General features: G+C 39.3%; 1 protein-coding gene across 1 annotated transcript in view; it reads right to left on the reverse strand.

Annotated features, from left to right (window-relative positions):
• Positions 1 to 16860, reverse strand: part of LOC124157163 — a 373770-nt gene that overhangs the window by 245272 nt on the left and 111638 nt on the right. The window contains exon 3 of the mRNA XM_046531680.1: positions 13507 to 13661. The gene's annotated coding sequence lies outside the window, so the exon portion shown is untranslated. The remainder of the gene's footprint in view (positions 1 to 13506; positions 13662 to 16860) is intronic.

Below are 16860 nucleotides of genomic sequence, written 5' to 3' on the forward strand. Positions count from 1 at the left end.
GATGGTGAAGAACAAAGAAATAAAAATACAATCTAAGTGAGAAAATTGCAATACTACCTAAGATATATAACGAGAGGAAGAAGTTATAAAATTTAATAAGTTATTCTACAAGAGAAGATTTGGGGTAGGATGACGAGGTTAATATGACACCCTAACTCGGCAATTTAAAATAATGGCAAAACTGCACGTACTTGGAACTATTCTGGTCAGCCCAATTGAGTCAGAGGGTAGCCATGATGACAACCAATCTTCTAAGAGGAGACAGCATATGAAGGTAAATTAATAAAAGCAATAGTTACTCCTTATTATGACTTCAAGCTGGCAGTGGCGAAAGGCGTGATATTTTGATCAGAAGACTAAAATCCCTGGAGTAGTGACCCTGGAGAAGCAACCTTGGGTTGCGGTGGATGCTCGAGACTCCGTGAAATCAGGGGCTTCAACTGAGTTAAGGGAGAAAACTGGAAAAATAAATGGCCAATATTTCAATAGAAGCGATGAGGTAAAATCTTAAAACACATGGCTCAATATTAAAAAATTGTATCAAATCCCATGGTAGTGAGAAAAATTGATTTGTGGTAGGGATTAAGTTAAGAGCCAGAATAATGGCCAATTGATATATAGGAACATAAAATGAAGTATTTTCGTCCTCTGCAATTTCGTAATAATTTGCTTCTCCCAGAAAATCGTGCTAGGATTAAAAATCTATTTCATAGCTGCAATCTACGCTTTATGCAAAGGATTAATCCACCAAATCAATAGCCCACATTTTTATACCGGAATAGGTGATGAAGCAGTCCACCACATTGTGAAAATTAGTTTTTAGGGCTCGTATGATATACTCGAGATTTTAAAATTTATTTTACTGATGGGATTATTCAGCCAATTACTCAGCTTAGAAATAGGTTTCGGCTTCAAAACATAATAGGTGCATATAACCATTGCAGTACCATTTTGAGTCAGGTGTATATTTTCTCCTATGAAATATAGAGCGCTGAAAAGGCTTAGAGGTCTCATATTTCTTCGTAAAAAACGGCGCGAAAGAATGAATTCGCCCTTTTAATTAATGGGTCAAAAGACGCAAGGGTAATTTCTAAAACGAAGTGCGATGCGGTGCTAAAACTATAATATTTTAGAGTTGAGTTGGAGATAAAAAGAATAAAATTTCTCATATCTTTTCCTCTAAGAGTGGACGCTACAAAATACCAAAGTTCTTTCCGGCTCCATTCTCACACAAGGAAAATTATAATTGCATCTTGGGACAGTTTTGAGAACAAACATCATTTTTTCCCTATAACGTGTAATTAGATGGACGCATGAGCACTACAAGCTACGCATGAATATCGGAACTTAGCCGAAAGGGTCACTGTAAAAAGAAAAGACAAAAAAAACCGAGTGGCAGTGTCCATATCAGCAATGGCACTAAATTAGTTTTCGGTGCGCCGGTTTGATAAAGAAAACAGTTAAGAATATTTTACTAGGCCACTCACTGCGTTTAAATGCATGAATAACATTTCTGGAGGTAGTGATGAGAAAAAATAATACTCTTTTGGAAATTAGTCATAATATTTTTTCAGGATCTCCAAATTACGGGAAATTGCAGCAGCACACCAATGACGTGCGAGTGATTCGAAGCGATAAATTTCCGAATGTCCGCTTTTCCGCCTCGTCTAGTCAAGAGGGACGGAGGGGAGGTAAAAGGTCAGTTCATTGAAAAAATTGCTCTAATATCTCCGTACGGAATACTTAGCGTGGGATTCAATGAGACTCATCCGTCAGTGGCGGCGTTCATAAAAAAAATTAGCCTCGAACCTAGTGATATATTTTTGTGGACTTTTTGCACTTCGTATATATTTTTGTGCTCTATGTTACCGCCCGACTTTTAGGTCGACTTATGCAATTAAAAAAAATAATAATAGCAATAATCATGAAATAATAGGTCATGGAAGAATTAGCAAAGAAAATTAGCGTCGCGTGTGGTATTTTTCATCACCGGGAAAATTAAGGTGTAGCCCACAGTGTCGTTGTCAAGTTTTTTCATGTGCATTGCATTCGCGTTTTGCTAATTCTAATCGTGAAACGTAGAATTGAAAAATAACGTGGATATAATTAGAAATGGAGCTTTTAACTGCGGGAAAGACATCGATGTGGCTAAGAAACGGCTTCAATCAATTTCAGTACCTTATACACGGTAGCTTGTTGTAATATTTCGGCAGAAGAATTCAAGATGGCGTCCAGTATTCGCTACGTTTTTTTGCGGATTCCCAAAGCTTTTTAGCTAATTTTTTCGTCAATACTGACTTATATAAATTGATAATGTTTTCCATGGTCCGGTCTTAGAGCAGTGACTGTCGAGTTTTATTTAATGGCCAATTATTGTCTGATTTTCGCCAAATTTAGTATATTTCACTTATTTTTCTTTTTAAACAATACTAGATATGGACGAATTTCACTGCGAATACAATGAAATTAAAAGTGCGTACGTAATAAAATGCACTTGTCTAAATAAGGAAAAGATTCATCGTTTACATTGGTCTCCATAACATAAGACAACAGACGATCGAATCAACAATCTGCTCAGGAACAAGAAAGAAAATTAAGAGTAAATGTGCACTTTCGGGTACCGTCAGAGTAAAATAAATTTTATGGTGCTAAGAAAATGATTTTACGAATATACACTTTGAAAAGATGAGTAAATAGTTTCCTTTAAACAAATAACATGCCAAAAACAACCCAAAACTCAACTTACCCCAGCATAATCCCACCCGCCCACATCAAAATTTCGACATCCATTCGCTCCGATTTGGTAAAATTTAGAAGGACGAATTATTGCATAAAATTATGTTACGTCACTTAAAAGCTTGTTGATTCGATCGTCTGTTGTCACCTGTTCTGGACGTCAATGTAAACGGTATACCATTCTCTCATTATGATAAGTATCGTATATACAATTGATTTCATTTTTCCGCAGTGGTTTCGTTCTTATGTAGCATAGCTCAAAATCTTCGACTCGACTTTTACCATTGATCTTTCCTGTGACTAGTCCAAGCCTGTGGCAGGCTTGGATGAGGATTATTCAAATTAAGTAATATTCAGCTTTCCTTTTTGATGATCAAAAATATTCTTCCCCTAAGATAAATAGGTTGAATTTGTAGTATCTAATACAAACTAATGTTCATTTTGCTATCAACATGCATGCATACACATCCATATATTTGCAACTTGAACCTTTTTCGAAAGATGCATGCTACTGTGGTTACATATCAGCCATAAGTGTGTGTGCTACCAGGGGCGCAGCTGGGAATTAAGGCTAGGGGGGGTTTTAGGCGCAAAACACTGGGATGTCTGACGGTGTGGAATACCCGCCAGGGTAAGCGGGAGGTGCGGGGGCCCTCCCCTAGATAATTTTTCATATAAATGGCTCAAAATGGTGAGTTTTGCGGCCTTCTGAGGGATATTTTATTAATATTTACAGTATTATATAAGAAATATTAATCCAATTAAGTGAAATGGATTAAACTTCAAAATTTCTATGAGCTCTGGGGGGGTTTATCCCCCAAAACCCCCCTTCGCTGCGCCACTGTGTGCTGCCATATTTAGGATTTTTCAGTATTTTAAATATGTGAAAAATTCTAAATCTGTGGCAAATCCGACAAAAATTAGCCATTCGATGAAACGCGACAAAAACTAAACAGCCTGTGTGGAGACGTGAAGAGGGCAGCATAGGGTTGTGATGTGGAATGAGGGTGAAGGCAGCAAATTAATTTTCCGCCCTCATGTATGACCCACTGCCCGTCACAGCGACTGGGACTACAGTCCTCACCCTATCACACCTATACAACGAGGCAGACAGGGAAATGGAAAAGGGGGCAACGTAAAGCATAGATCGTACCTCTCAGAGGAGAGTTTGCGGGATATACACCGCTTGTGTCCGTTTTTGTAGACAGCAGTGTCGCCGGCATCGCACATGACTTCTTCTGGTCCACGAAGTGCAGAGCGGTGGTATCAACTGTCTTTAATTCACATCCATCGGTGTCAGGCGTCTTCTCATTGGTCCGTCTTTCTTGGCGTTTTCCTTTTCTCTTTTTCTCCCGTGTTGGTTGGAGCAATCTTTTCCATGAGTTGAGTATCTCTTATCCGTCTTTCCTCTTGAAGGTGTTCCTGGACTTCATAATATCTATCGCTTCCGTAATGACGCATGGACGGTATATTTTCTCCTGAAGATATCATGCTCACATTTAATTATTTAGTTTAACTTCTTAAATTGAATCACAGAAGTTATAGTCATCGTTGTTTCTGCTGAAAAGGCATAAATTGCAGTGATTTCTTCTCCATAGTTATTTCTCTCAAAAATTAGCGTGAATTTTTAAAAAGCTTTTAACTTTAAGGCACAGGCGACAGTATTTAATATTGTCATTAGTATCCTGAGGGTATAGCCCCTTTCTAGTGCAAGTATGTTCGTGAACGTAAGCTTGTAGCAAGATCTTTGAGTAATAGGGGAATATATTGCTTCCATTCAAAGGTATGGAAATGAAAAAATGCATTTCCTTCGAAATATGAGTGGAGACTCTTATAATATCTGATAATAATAAAATTTGGAGGTTTTTCTATCATTTGCCTTGAGCAAATTACTGAAATGGAGCCTGGTCTAACATCTGCATTAAAGCATTAGCAATGCTAAACCTTCCCACTTTTTATAGACAGATGTGAACATAGACGCATTGATGGTCCCCAGCAGGATTGGTGTGAGCATGTCATTGTGCTCCTAGGTAAATGCTGACAGTCATGATGTAAACCTAAGATAGGTTGTACCTTTATCATGACTTTAGGAGTTTCCAGGATGTTAAATAGGTCACAGTTGATGGGTGGGGTTCCCAAACTCCCCGACCGCCCGCTTCACCATTAAGCGCCTTTTCCGGAGCGCACGTGGAATGCCGTTTCGGACAGCGCCCCGCGCAAATGACCCCTGCCCACCGCTCACACGGCATTTCACCTGCGGATCGCGGTTATCTGGGCACACCATTCAACCCACTACCACCTTCGGTCCCAGTCCCAGCCCTTTGAGCAGAATGTGATACGTGAATACCCTGGGCACAGAGTAGGAATATGGTGAGAGGAAACTGTGAAACTACGCCAATTTAATCAAGGGAACTTCGTAGAGGAGTCCAGGCCACCTCGTAGAAGCTAGGATTCTAGGGAGCTTACGAAAATGGCCGCGGGGAGGCGACGAGTGAAGAACGATCCATTTACTCTCAATATTTGCAGCATTGTAATTTTAATCGCGAGTAATAGCAATTGAAAATTGTAAATTTGCTACATCACGCCATCACGAATATAAATTTCAGTTAACCCATCATAACCCAATGTTGCCTCTAAGCAACATCAAAACTCTATAATAAATATCATCAAAAATATATAATAAATAAGGAAATATCTAAAGTACGCATTATTTTGTGTTGTTAATTGTAATGACGAAATATTCAGTTGCCACGATAATTATGATTTATTGCAAAATTTTCAAGTTTTCATAAGAAAAAATCGTGAAATTTGAATTCTCCCAAAAGTAGCTCTGGGTTAGAAATGGTTAACAGCCCTACGTATAGCTTATTTCTCTCTATAATTTGGATCGCTCTGCCCGTCGGCGACGCTAGCGGGGAACTTTGCAAATCTTTATAAATGACATCAAATTGAACGACCGATTGGACAATCTTCTCTACTATTATTCGTGGCGTTACTCTTTCAATAGGAATTTCGCGTGGCGGTCATCTTGAAAAGTGCTATTGTTAAATGTGCGCCAATATTGGTTTAACTGAAACTTAATTGTCTCAGGGGAAGTAATAATACTCTGTGTTATCGCTTTTTATGAATCAAGATGGTTAATTTTTAACAGAGAAGAGCTCAGTGAGGTGTAATTGGAGATTGTGTTCACTTAACTAACCGTACTTCTACTTGTTAGTTACGTATCACTCCGCTCATTATTAAGATTTTTTAGCTTTCAAGTAAGTTAACGCCCTCAATAACCGCAACGAATCGATTTATGTATACATATCCACAATATATATAAGAACAAAAAAGAATCCATCCTTCGCACCTGAATACAAGGGAACAACTGATACAAGGGAATGGCTACGCATCCGATCTTAAACATTCCAGGCACCAGAAAAATAGAAATCGAAGAAATGTGAATTTTTTTTTGATCAACGAATTAAGTTCATGACTAGCTAGTATTTACGAAAAACAATGATCTGACTGGGTCTTTCGGGAGGCTGAAAAGGCCGTACTTTTCTTTCATCATTTTTGTCTGCAGTTGATAACATCAAACTAGACCACTTATTTTCTTATGTTTCTTCATCTCGTCCATTTTTCATGATCAAACAAATATAACCGACTGTTAAGAATTCTTGCAATCCGGCGCTAAGAACGCCTGCACAAATATATGTAATGCGTGTTTGAGTTTTACCGACCACAAATAACTTATTTAGAACATAGCCATCGAGTGATTACTGTTGTCCGCGCCATGCGTCCTCTCTGCACTTACTGTGTGCCCTGGATCGCATTTGCGACCCAAGGTGACTCTACGGGGAGCGCTTTCGCAAGCCGACTCTACCACGGATAGTCACAGCGTCAACGTGACATTAATTATCCGTCTCTTACATCCCAAAATTCACAACCCTGGAATGCTGCATTAGACGGACCTCTCCTCTCGGGTCCATGCAGTAAATCTATGGAAGCATAGCCCATAATTAGGGACGTCTATTCACGAAAGTAGCGGTTGGACACTCCCGAAATACGGAGACTACTCAATGCTCCGGTAAGTATATTTAAAAAATATATCGATGGCTAAGTTCTGACAACACTTATCTCAAATTCGGCCGGTTTTGGACAGGTATCGTAAACATAGTGTAATAAAATTAAAAATTAAATACAAGCGAAAAACAACTCTTTGTTTGAAAATTAATGCTTCTTTTCAGTTTTATGGACTTTTGGTTTTTAATTTCAGTGTACAAGTAAAAAAATAATCGTTTTTTTGCTTACCTGAAAAGTTGCTATTTTTGAGATACGTTTTGTTAGAAATCAGCCATCGATATGCTTTGTGACACAAAAAAGTTCATAACAAATCGAGTGACGACAGTTAATCTGTTGGACAAAATTTGACTTTTCTATTGCTCTAAGTTATTTCACAAGCCGTTCACTTAAAGATCGCAATGTCATGGAGGTATACGTCGAAGTGCTGGCAAAAGACCTTTCAACCGGATGGAAATTCAAAATAAACTTAATATTTTATGAAACCCTAAATAAACTTAATATAAAATTCTCTGCGGACGACGAATGCTAGGGACCTCGGAAGGTTGGAAAAAGTGGACACTCTTACACGGACTTGAAACTCGAGTTGTGATGCTCTCCCTGTCCGTCTAAAAGATTCTCTATTATAAATTGCTCAAGCTATCTAAGCCTAACGCATAGTCTCAGAGTCTCTAGTGGTTCCCAGTCTAATTCGTTTTCAGCTTGTGTAACACTTTCTGAACGCCAGTGGCAGTTTTAGATGAATCGTGCATCTTTACTTTGTATTTCTTAGTCTTAGCTCGACAGACTTTTTTTTAGGTGGAGGGAGGGATTATATTACGTACCTAGAGAACGAGTTGAAAGAAATTTTACGTGTTTCCACGAATTCTATCGGCCAGGTGTGAGTTCTGGAATATGATGGAAGCACAGCGACGGAAGGTCCTTGCTCGCCGTGGATGATGAGCAGGGAATCGATGGAATTCGCGATTGTGGGAGCCGCGAAAAGACCCCACCGCAGCAAACACCCTTCTCGGACTGTGCTGTGCAGACCGGACAGGGCTTTGTGCCGTGGACACAGCCATTGCATTTTCATTTCCAACGCAAATGGTGGACATAGTGAACCTCAGGCATTTAAACGCATACAGAAGGAGAGGGTTAAGACCGAATAAAACAGGGAGCTCACTCCTTCGCATTCGTACCATTATCAGGTGACCTAATTTGTGTAAAATTGCTCGTAATTTTTAATTTACAATGATTGAACACCATGGTTTGAATAGGAGACATGAGAGTATTGTGAGAATGATACTCTTATGTCTCCTATTGGTTAGACGAAGCTCTCCATTCCTCTCTCCTATCCGCTAGCCTTTTGATAGTGAAGTATCTCTTCCCCTTTAAACCCTTTATAACCTGTCCAATGGAACTCATTCGCAAACGTCCCTTGCCCTTCTTCCCTTCGTCTAGTTTTTTTACTATTGTTTTCATCAGACCATCATGCTTCATAATGTAGCCAACTAAGCTATCCCGTCTTCTCTTTAAGGTACTTAGAATACTTCTCTTTTCCACTCTTCTTTGAACTTTCTCTTTACTTACTCGATCGATCCATTTGATCTTCATCATTCTTCGGTAACACTATCAATGTGGTCACCTGGCGATAATGCAATTATATTGAAACCGATCGAGTAGATGAAATTATTTTTGGAAAATTGCTGGTAATTTTTACTTCACAATATATTAAAATTTCACCACATTAAGCCCGAATCAACCCTCTATATAGTTAGAGTACAACAACAGACCATGCCTCAGCCGAGCGAATGAATAATTTGCATGAACGGTAGGGTTCAATCGATGAATTATTTGTGTGCCACTAAAAAACTTTCACCGACGCAGGACAGCCATTACACGAAGAGGTTTCAATGAGTTTGTTTTCGTAGCATGGTAACATAGTAACAGAGAGGGCGTTTATTTACAATTTACTCAACGCACGGGGTACTGAGAGCGTATTTTTTTTGTATTTTTTAATGCAAATATTTTGTTGAAATTGATTATTCTTTAGCGGTGTACATAAGGAATCTCGAATAAGAGCATACAATACTACGGTGAGCGAGATTCGATCTTCATATGGCTTTGAAATGACATGCAGCATTAGAGGAAATCACTCATGTTCCACCAGCGCAAGTGGCGCCACGTTTTATTCTTGGTGCATTTATCACCCGCGGGAAATCATCATCAGTTTTCAATTAAAATGAAATTAATACGCACGCTTTGCAAGTAGTGCTTCTGTGTTCTTTTTAAGTTTGTTGGCAAATGACGCCATTAATTGGACAGATATTTTGAACCATCATGAGTTCGTAATAAGGGCATAAATCAAAATTTGATGAACCCCTTGAACACAATAGCCTCTCCATGATCATTTCGTAATTCGCTCTAATTCTCATCAAAAATCATCGAAATGGTATTTTGGCTGTAAAAGTAAATTGCTTTCATAATTCGTCAGATAAATTTTACGAGCAAAGAATAATTAATTGCGAGTACTCATTTAAATTTTAATGAGAAATAATGATAATTCTCTGCATCGGCCCGATCAAGGCCTTGGTTATATCAATATGCCAAGAATTCTACGATAATTTATGATATGATTAATTATAATTCTTGAATCGAAGAATTGGGAGTAACTGAAGTCTATTTAGCGTCCAAAATCAAGCTAGCGCTAAACGGCAATGTAATACTTTACTAGAAGTCATAGGCGGATCCAGGGGGGGGGGGGGCACGTGCCCCCCCCCAGACCCTCAAAAATATGCAAGATTTTTAATACGCTCCCATTATCATTGCATTCGTTTTGTATTGCGAGGTATCCTTGTGCCCCACCCAGAACAAAATCCTGGATACGGCCTTGCTAGAAGTTATCACATTAGTATCCAAAAGTAATCATGAGGATGGACATTAAATAATATTTACCCTTGTGGAAATAGGGGCAGTTGTCAGATAATTCCTAGCCATATATGTTAATATGTATGCTAATGTGGCTATAGGCTTAGAAAAATTGCTACATTTCCTTTTTGGCGGTGGTAGGTCTTTTCATTGGCTGGCATCTTAAGTCGTCTTTTCTTGAACCTACTGAGCATGTATTCTTTATCTAATATTGCGTCATCTACATGTGGATTCTCTATTAAACTATGGTGAACATATTAGGCATGTGTCTGTGAATCTAATAGAGTATTGGTTTTAATATGGGCTATTTCCGTTTTATTTATAAAAAGATATGAGATGTTGGTTAGATGCAACTTGAATCAGGAGCTTTGTCATGCCATATTGATGAGCAAATGGTTCATGATGAGTTCTAAATTCCTGGTAGGGATGTTTTCTTAGCATATATATTGTGACGGGTGGTCACGATATTTTTTCTTTTCGTCCCATGTCAGCGCGCCTCACGCGGCTACGATCTTCCCCGTGGAAGATTACGTGGATCGGGCGAAGTGACTCTGACCTTCATGTAGTATAAGACGGTAAAATACCATGGTTTTAGTTCCCATTCAATTGTACCCATAGGATGTAAGGCGATCACGCCACTTGTGCAGTGACGTGATTGGCTAAAATTCAAAGTGAGTGACGTGTGTCAGCTTTCCGTAACGGAAAAATCGGGAATAGCGAGGTTACGTGGTAGGAGGAGAAGTGGGGATGAAGGCAGTTGGTGAACGGACACGGTACTGGTCTGTTGGTCGAGAGGGAGACAAGCCTGTCTCGAGGTACCAGCAGAGAGAGAGCACATAATTGGGAGCTGGCAGTCAATGCTCAGCTGTGAGAGGGAAGGAGACCCAAGAAAGGCAACGTCTGTGATTGCAGAGGTGTGTGACGGAGAGCGACCGGGGGAAGTGGAGCAGTTTCTGATTCCGGAGCACGGATAAAGGTGCTGGCCCAGGCGTTTGAGAAGGCGACATCTGTGCCGAAAGTGAGGCCGTCGCTGCGCTTGTGGGCCGTTTTCATCCGGAGCAGCCAAAAAGCTCCCCGAATCGCTGGCGACGGAGTCGTCGGGAACCACAGACTGCCATGCCCATAAGTATCAATCTCCAGTAATTATTCCCGTATTATCACATTCCCAAGTGCTTCAAGCAGTACCAAGAGGGTAAAGATTACCACTCTAAAGTCCGTCTACTTCATCCAAATACCGGTGATTCATGTAAAGACCAATCAAGTCACTTTCGCAAGAGTTCATGCGAGACTGCAAAAAGTCAATAACTGCACCGAGTTTTTAAATAGTTAATTGAACAGAAAAGGACTATTGATTGCACGTCTTACGCCCGTAAATAAGGGCAATTTAATGTATCATAATTTCCCGTCTTTCCAGGAGGCAGACGAGGAACATGTAATGGCTTTTCAATTCTTATTTCTTTGTGTCATCAAGGGTATTTCATCTTTTTGCTTGTGTTCATTCATCCATCATTAGTTTGTAGATTAGGCTTAGTATTGTTCAAGGGTGATTTTTCATCAGTGCGTTGATGGTTTTTCGTTGTTTTCGCCAAAGTCTCAATAATAAATGGTGATTTTTGTGCATAATGTAAAAGGTCAGTGTTCATTCGTCGGATCCTCAAACCCTTGTCCGTGCGTGAGTCAAACAACCAGTGTCCGCATTGTCATATTGTCCACCCGTATTAACAATTATTTAATCCTGGGAGTTTGGAACGTCCTTGCTTCTACCGGCAAAGCTAGTTCGTGGGCCGCGGTTTTGGGTGGCGCCCTAATAAACGATCTAAGATCGTATTCTTCTGCAATATTTTTCCCAAAATCACATTCTACCGAAACCAGATTTCGGAGTGGCGAGCTGTCGGGGAAGGAAAGAAGGAGGGGGTAACACTCGGGGGCGTGAGGGCTGAGACGGGTCGACGGGCTGGCAGGGAAACGGGCCTGTTCCGTCACAGTTTATATGTTAGGATTGAACAACTAAAAGTAGTGAGAGAAATTATTTTGCGTAATCAATTTCATTTTGAAGAGATATTCTTACTATTTGGCCCCATAAATGTGTTTTTCTTACTGTCTTGCGTAATAATTCCGATATGGTTTATTATAATAATAATTATCAGCATCGGTTGTACACGTTGGCAGCATTAAACCCTTTAAAATGTTCACATTGATGCTGTAGTGATTTTAAGCAATGCTCCCTTGCTAATCATCCATGATAATGCTGTACATACCAATTTACAGTTCTTAATCAAAACCTCGAGACGTAATTGGGCTATGCGTGTACGAATGGAATTTCATGCTTAATTTATTACCTCGGCAACGATTAACTCGTGATAGCATTATAGTTTCCTCTTCGACAAATTGATTGCCTTACTATAACAGTTGGTAGTGTACAAGATGGAATTATGTGGTTTAATGATGTCCCGCATGTATTTTTAGAATTAGGTGGTCAGTTTGAAAGAGGCTGCATTGACTTCCAATAAGCATGGATTGGACATTTATTAATAATTTTAGTTATTTCAAGCTGATGGAAACATTGTAAAGCGACGTAAAAATGTCTTATCCATCATTGTATAAGCCTTGAGTTTGTGAACGTAATATATTTCAGGCGCTGACATATTTTTCGGCTATAATAAGTTAACCTCGTGGTGATTTATATTGCCTTTTAGAGAAAAAAGTATCATCCACAGCTGCGATCGTTTGATTTAAAAAGGGCTTGAGGAATCATTTACTACCGATCATCCATTCAATCAAGTGCAGAAAATTGGTTTGCTCAAAATATTAGCTATGAGGTCGTGAACGAAATGTAATGAGCTCCCTGACATATTTTCTTCTCTTATTAGTTAATATTGGGGTCACTTTAATCTTATTTTTGGTAGATAAGCATTTTTATTCTCTATAAACATTGTTTGCATTTGAAGAAGCTTGAGGAATCATTGACTACTTACTACTAATGTACTAACTCACGTACTAATCATATCACCAGCGTTTTAGACGCAAGCCATGTTTAACTGGTTTAAATTCACATCAATTCTGAAAAAGTGGATTTAGGTTATCCATGCAAATTAATAATCCATGATAAAATGGCACCTACTGGTTCTATATAATAATTATTATTGTTGACTCTACCTCTACATTGTTAATGCTACCCTACAATACGCGACCCTATAATAACAGGGGGTGCCACACGGTCGTCCGGCCACGTTTTGAATATAGAACGAGCAAATGGGATCCGGCGCTAAATGAAATCTTTGGACTTCATAAAATAAAAAGTAAAGCGGCTCGATTCGTGAAAAACTGCCACGGACGATGAAAAAACTTAACGCAGATGTTATTCGAATAAGTCTGGGAGCAGCTAGAGACTCGATGGCTGTGCGCTAGGCTTAGATTGCTTCAGCAATTAAGAATAGATGTCTGCCGTACGTGGAGAGCATCACATAAGAAACCCACTACATTTCCAGGTCCAGCAGAAACGATAGATGAAGAGAAATATTTTACCGAACGCATAAGTATGGAAAATTATTTTTTCCCCGAACAATGAAGGACTTAAACAAATGCTTGGTGGAACTTCGTCGGAGCATTTTCTTTTATTTGTTAATGACTGCTGTGTTAACACCTATGGAGGAGGCTTGTGGAGTAGTATGTAGATGTAGATAAGGTAGGTATAGTTTAAAGCAGTCCCACGAGGCCTATTCAGCGCAAACTGGGAATATTTAGTTAATATTATTACACTTTGATAGTATTTATGATTAAGTTACTGTTGTGACTTACCGTAATGTAGATCCCGGAGCTCAAATTGTGTGAGTCCTAGCGCTCGTCATGCCTCCACACGGCGCGCCGTGTAAATGTCCCGGATTGACAGAGCGCGACAGGAAACGACGACTCCACAAAAAATGGCTGGCCGCTTTATTATTGTCCCTCCAGACCTTAGAAAAAAAGAGAGAAGAAAAAAATGAATACAATGAGAAAGGAAAACATAGCATGACGCAGAGTCTTGGGGGAGGGAATTAGTGTTGGGAAGGTCTTCGTATAGGGTGAAGGAGGATTGAGATGGAAAGAGTGGAGCATATGTTTGAATTTCTTAAACTGCCAGCTGGACAAAGTGCTGTACGGATCTCAGGGGATGGTAAACAAGGAAAGAGTGCAGTATACGCTTGGGGCAGAATTCACGGAGGAATTGCGATGCCGCGTCGGGTTAGGTCCTCCGCGACTCATCTGTGAGTGGCGGCATGAAGTATGACGCAGCCAACGGGGCGAGACAGCCCGTGGAAGGGGTATTTAGCGTGAGGGGGTGAGACGGAAATTGATATGGGGAGGAAAAATAAAGAATGAAGTCATTAATCATTTTTTAGTGAGATGGCACTCATAACTTTGGAACACAAAGACATAGCATGAGTGGACTGGGCTATTTATTAAATAGCCATGCCGACATTACAAAGGCATTTATATGTCTTTTCACCCTTTTTCCTTCAAATTAAGAAACATGCTAACGTATTGAAGGCTGTTCGGTTGCTCCACCGGATAATACCCTTTATGGCTGCCTTCGCTACCAGCATAGTCCGGGAAAGCATCAGATATTTTTTAACAAGCTAACGTTTTGTGATAACGGAACCACTTATTAGACAAATAAAACTCTCGTAATTCTCCAGAGGAGTGTGTAGGGAGTAAGGTATTCTAATAATGGCTGATTTGAGTGCTGTCTACTAGGATATCAATGGAATTAGTTCCTTGTATTGGACGTAAAGACAGATTGTAAAAACTGTCTGCGCCATTAGAAATACGTAAATCCAGAGCCACAATGAATGGAAACGATTATAATACCTGATAAAGCAGTTAAAATGTATAGATTTAGTTTTTTATACAAAAAATGCACATTTTTTGTCTCTCGTTCGAATTCTATCTTCTAAAGTTCAAGAGACGAATCTTAAATAGTTCAAGAGATGAATGTATAGCTAAGCATATTAATTAATGAACATTAAAAGCTTCAAAGAAATGCTGGCAAAAATACTTGTCAATTATTCGTCCAAAATATGGAAGACAAGTATGGCACGAAAATTTTAACGCTGAAATAAAATTAATGGCATTTTATTGATAACAAGTTAATATTAGTTAATTATTTTCAGGAAATTAGCGTGCATTAGTACGGTAGGCATCGTAGTAAAACAAAACTTCATAATAAATTTTATTCTCTAAAAACCTAGCGGTTAATCCCCATAAAATGTGAGTCATTTTCACTTTGTATTGTCTTTACATTTATAAATTATGTAAGGGCACAGATTGCCTTGGACCGAGGACTTAGACTGATGTGAATTCTTTAGCTATTTTTGCTTGCTCAAGAAAATATCATTCTCTTGAGCAAACAAAAATAGCTAAAGAATTTCATCAAGCCCATAAACTTCATCGGAAAGTAGCTCAGAGAATTGATGATCCTCAAATATCGGCTTACTTAGTAGTTCTCTGCTCCCTTGAGTCTTGCAAATTTCTAAGCCTGATTCATACGGCCATTTTTTCCGTCCCTTCCGAGTGATAGCTCCAATGATGGCGGAAAAATGACCGTTTCACGAAATCATTTCCCGGGATACCTCGAGGGATAGAAATCCCATCACCCTGCACGTCCCTTTTTTTGTCACTGAAACCATCGCTGGTGCCGTCAGTCAGCCAATCACAAAGCACGGGCGCTAACAGCGACTGTCACGCCACGCTTGGCTTTTCATTTAATGGCTGTTGTAAATACGAAAAGCGGCGGATTGAGCGTTGCGAAGAGAGAATGACCGTGCGATTCAGAAAATGATGGGTCAAGCAATCATTCTTTTGGCCCCTGTAATTCTATCGCAGTATATATCTCTCCGAAAGACGAGAAAAAAAGGTTGTGTGATTAAGGTTTAGGTTTCCTCATCCTTATATATTTTGTTTTAAAAGTAATAATTCATTTAGAGACAAACACAAAAATTTGGTTTTTAAAAGATCAAAACCATAATTATGAATACAATATTGCGTCTCTTTAACCTATCACTAGAGCTATCATTCTGAGGGGAGGAAAAAAATGATCGCGTGATTTTGGCTTTAGGCAGTGTTGAAGACGTTTGCAGTGGAAACAAAACGGACAAGTTGATGAACCGCAGAAATCTCAAAGCAACTCCGTTCACCGTCAATATTCGTTGCCCGGTGATAATCGAGACATCAATTACAACTGAAGATCGCATAATGTGATCTTGAGAGATGGTTTCAATTTGTTCTCAGCGTTGATGGAGGAGGCTCGGAAGAGAGAAATTGAGCGCGCGGAAGGTTATCATGGAAAGGAATGGAATAATAATACGAAGGGGGAGAAAGGAGTGTGTTCAATCCGGTATGAAAGAGGGCTCGTCGTATTAAAAATGGGATGGACCGTCACGCAGGGCTATGACCTCGGGACTCGAGCGGTCGTCTCCTTTAACCCTAATACGGGCAAGGTCTTGGACTCATCGCATCACATTTTTGAGAATTTTATTATGTTATTGAAATGTCAGCATGTTGTAAATTTTTTACTTCTTCTAATGGTATATTTCCTATAAATTAGAGTAATTCAAACTTCTTTCGGAATCAAAGTAACTTAGAAATAATTTTTTTCCCCTGAATTCCCACAAATCCGGGCAAGGTGAGACTGTTTGCACGAAATGTAAAAAGTAATGTGCATTTTACAAATATTTGGTTTGAATTGTCAAATAATGTAAAATTATCACTATGCAGATGTAACGATAAATATTTGGTGTTTTTATGTAGTGAAAACAGAAACAATTAGTCAAAAGAGTCCACTGTACTCGCTGTTTGACTATGTATGAAATTAATAAGTAATGTAAAACTTTTGCTAAACAAATAATAATCAATTTTATGTTAAATGATTCTAAGGTGCACAATATGTACAAATTGATGTGAAAAGTAATGTATTTCACTGTTTAATACTTTAAATTAAAAGCAAAAGTTAAAAGAGTCCATTGGACTCACCTTGCCCGATTACGTCAGAAATATATGTTGCCCGTATTAGGGTTAAAGAGGATGAGAGGGTGAAGAGGCGTTTGGCTCCTCAGCGGTGGTCCGGAGAATGCTCTCGGAGACACGAGGGGGCGTGGGTAGGCAGTAGGCACTGCT

The sequence above is a fragment of the Ischnura elegans genome, chromosome 4, assembly GCF_921293095.1.
Source record: "Ischnura elegans chromosome 4, ioIscEleg1.1, whole genome shotgun sequence".
Classification (NCBI taxonomy): domain Eukaryota; kingdom Metazoa; phylum Arthropoda; class Insecta; order Odonata; family Coenagrionidae; genus Ischnura; species Ischnura elegans.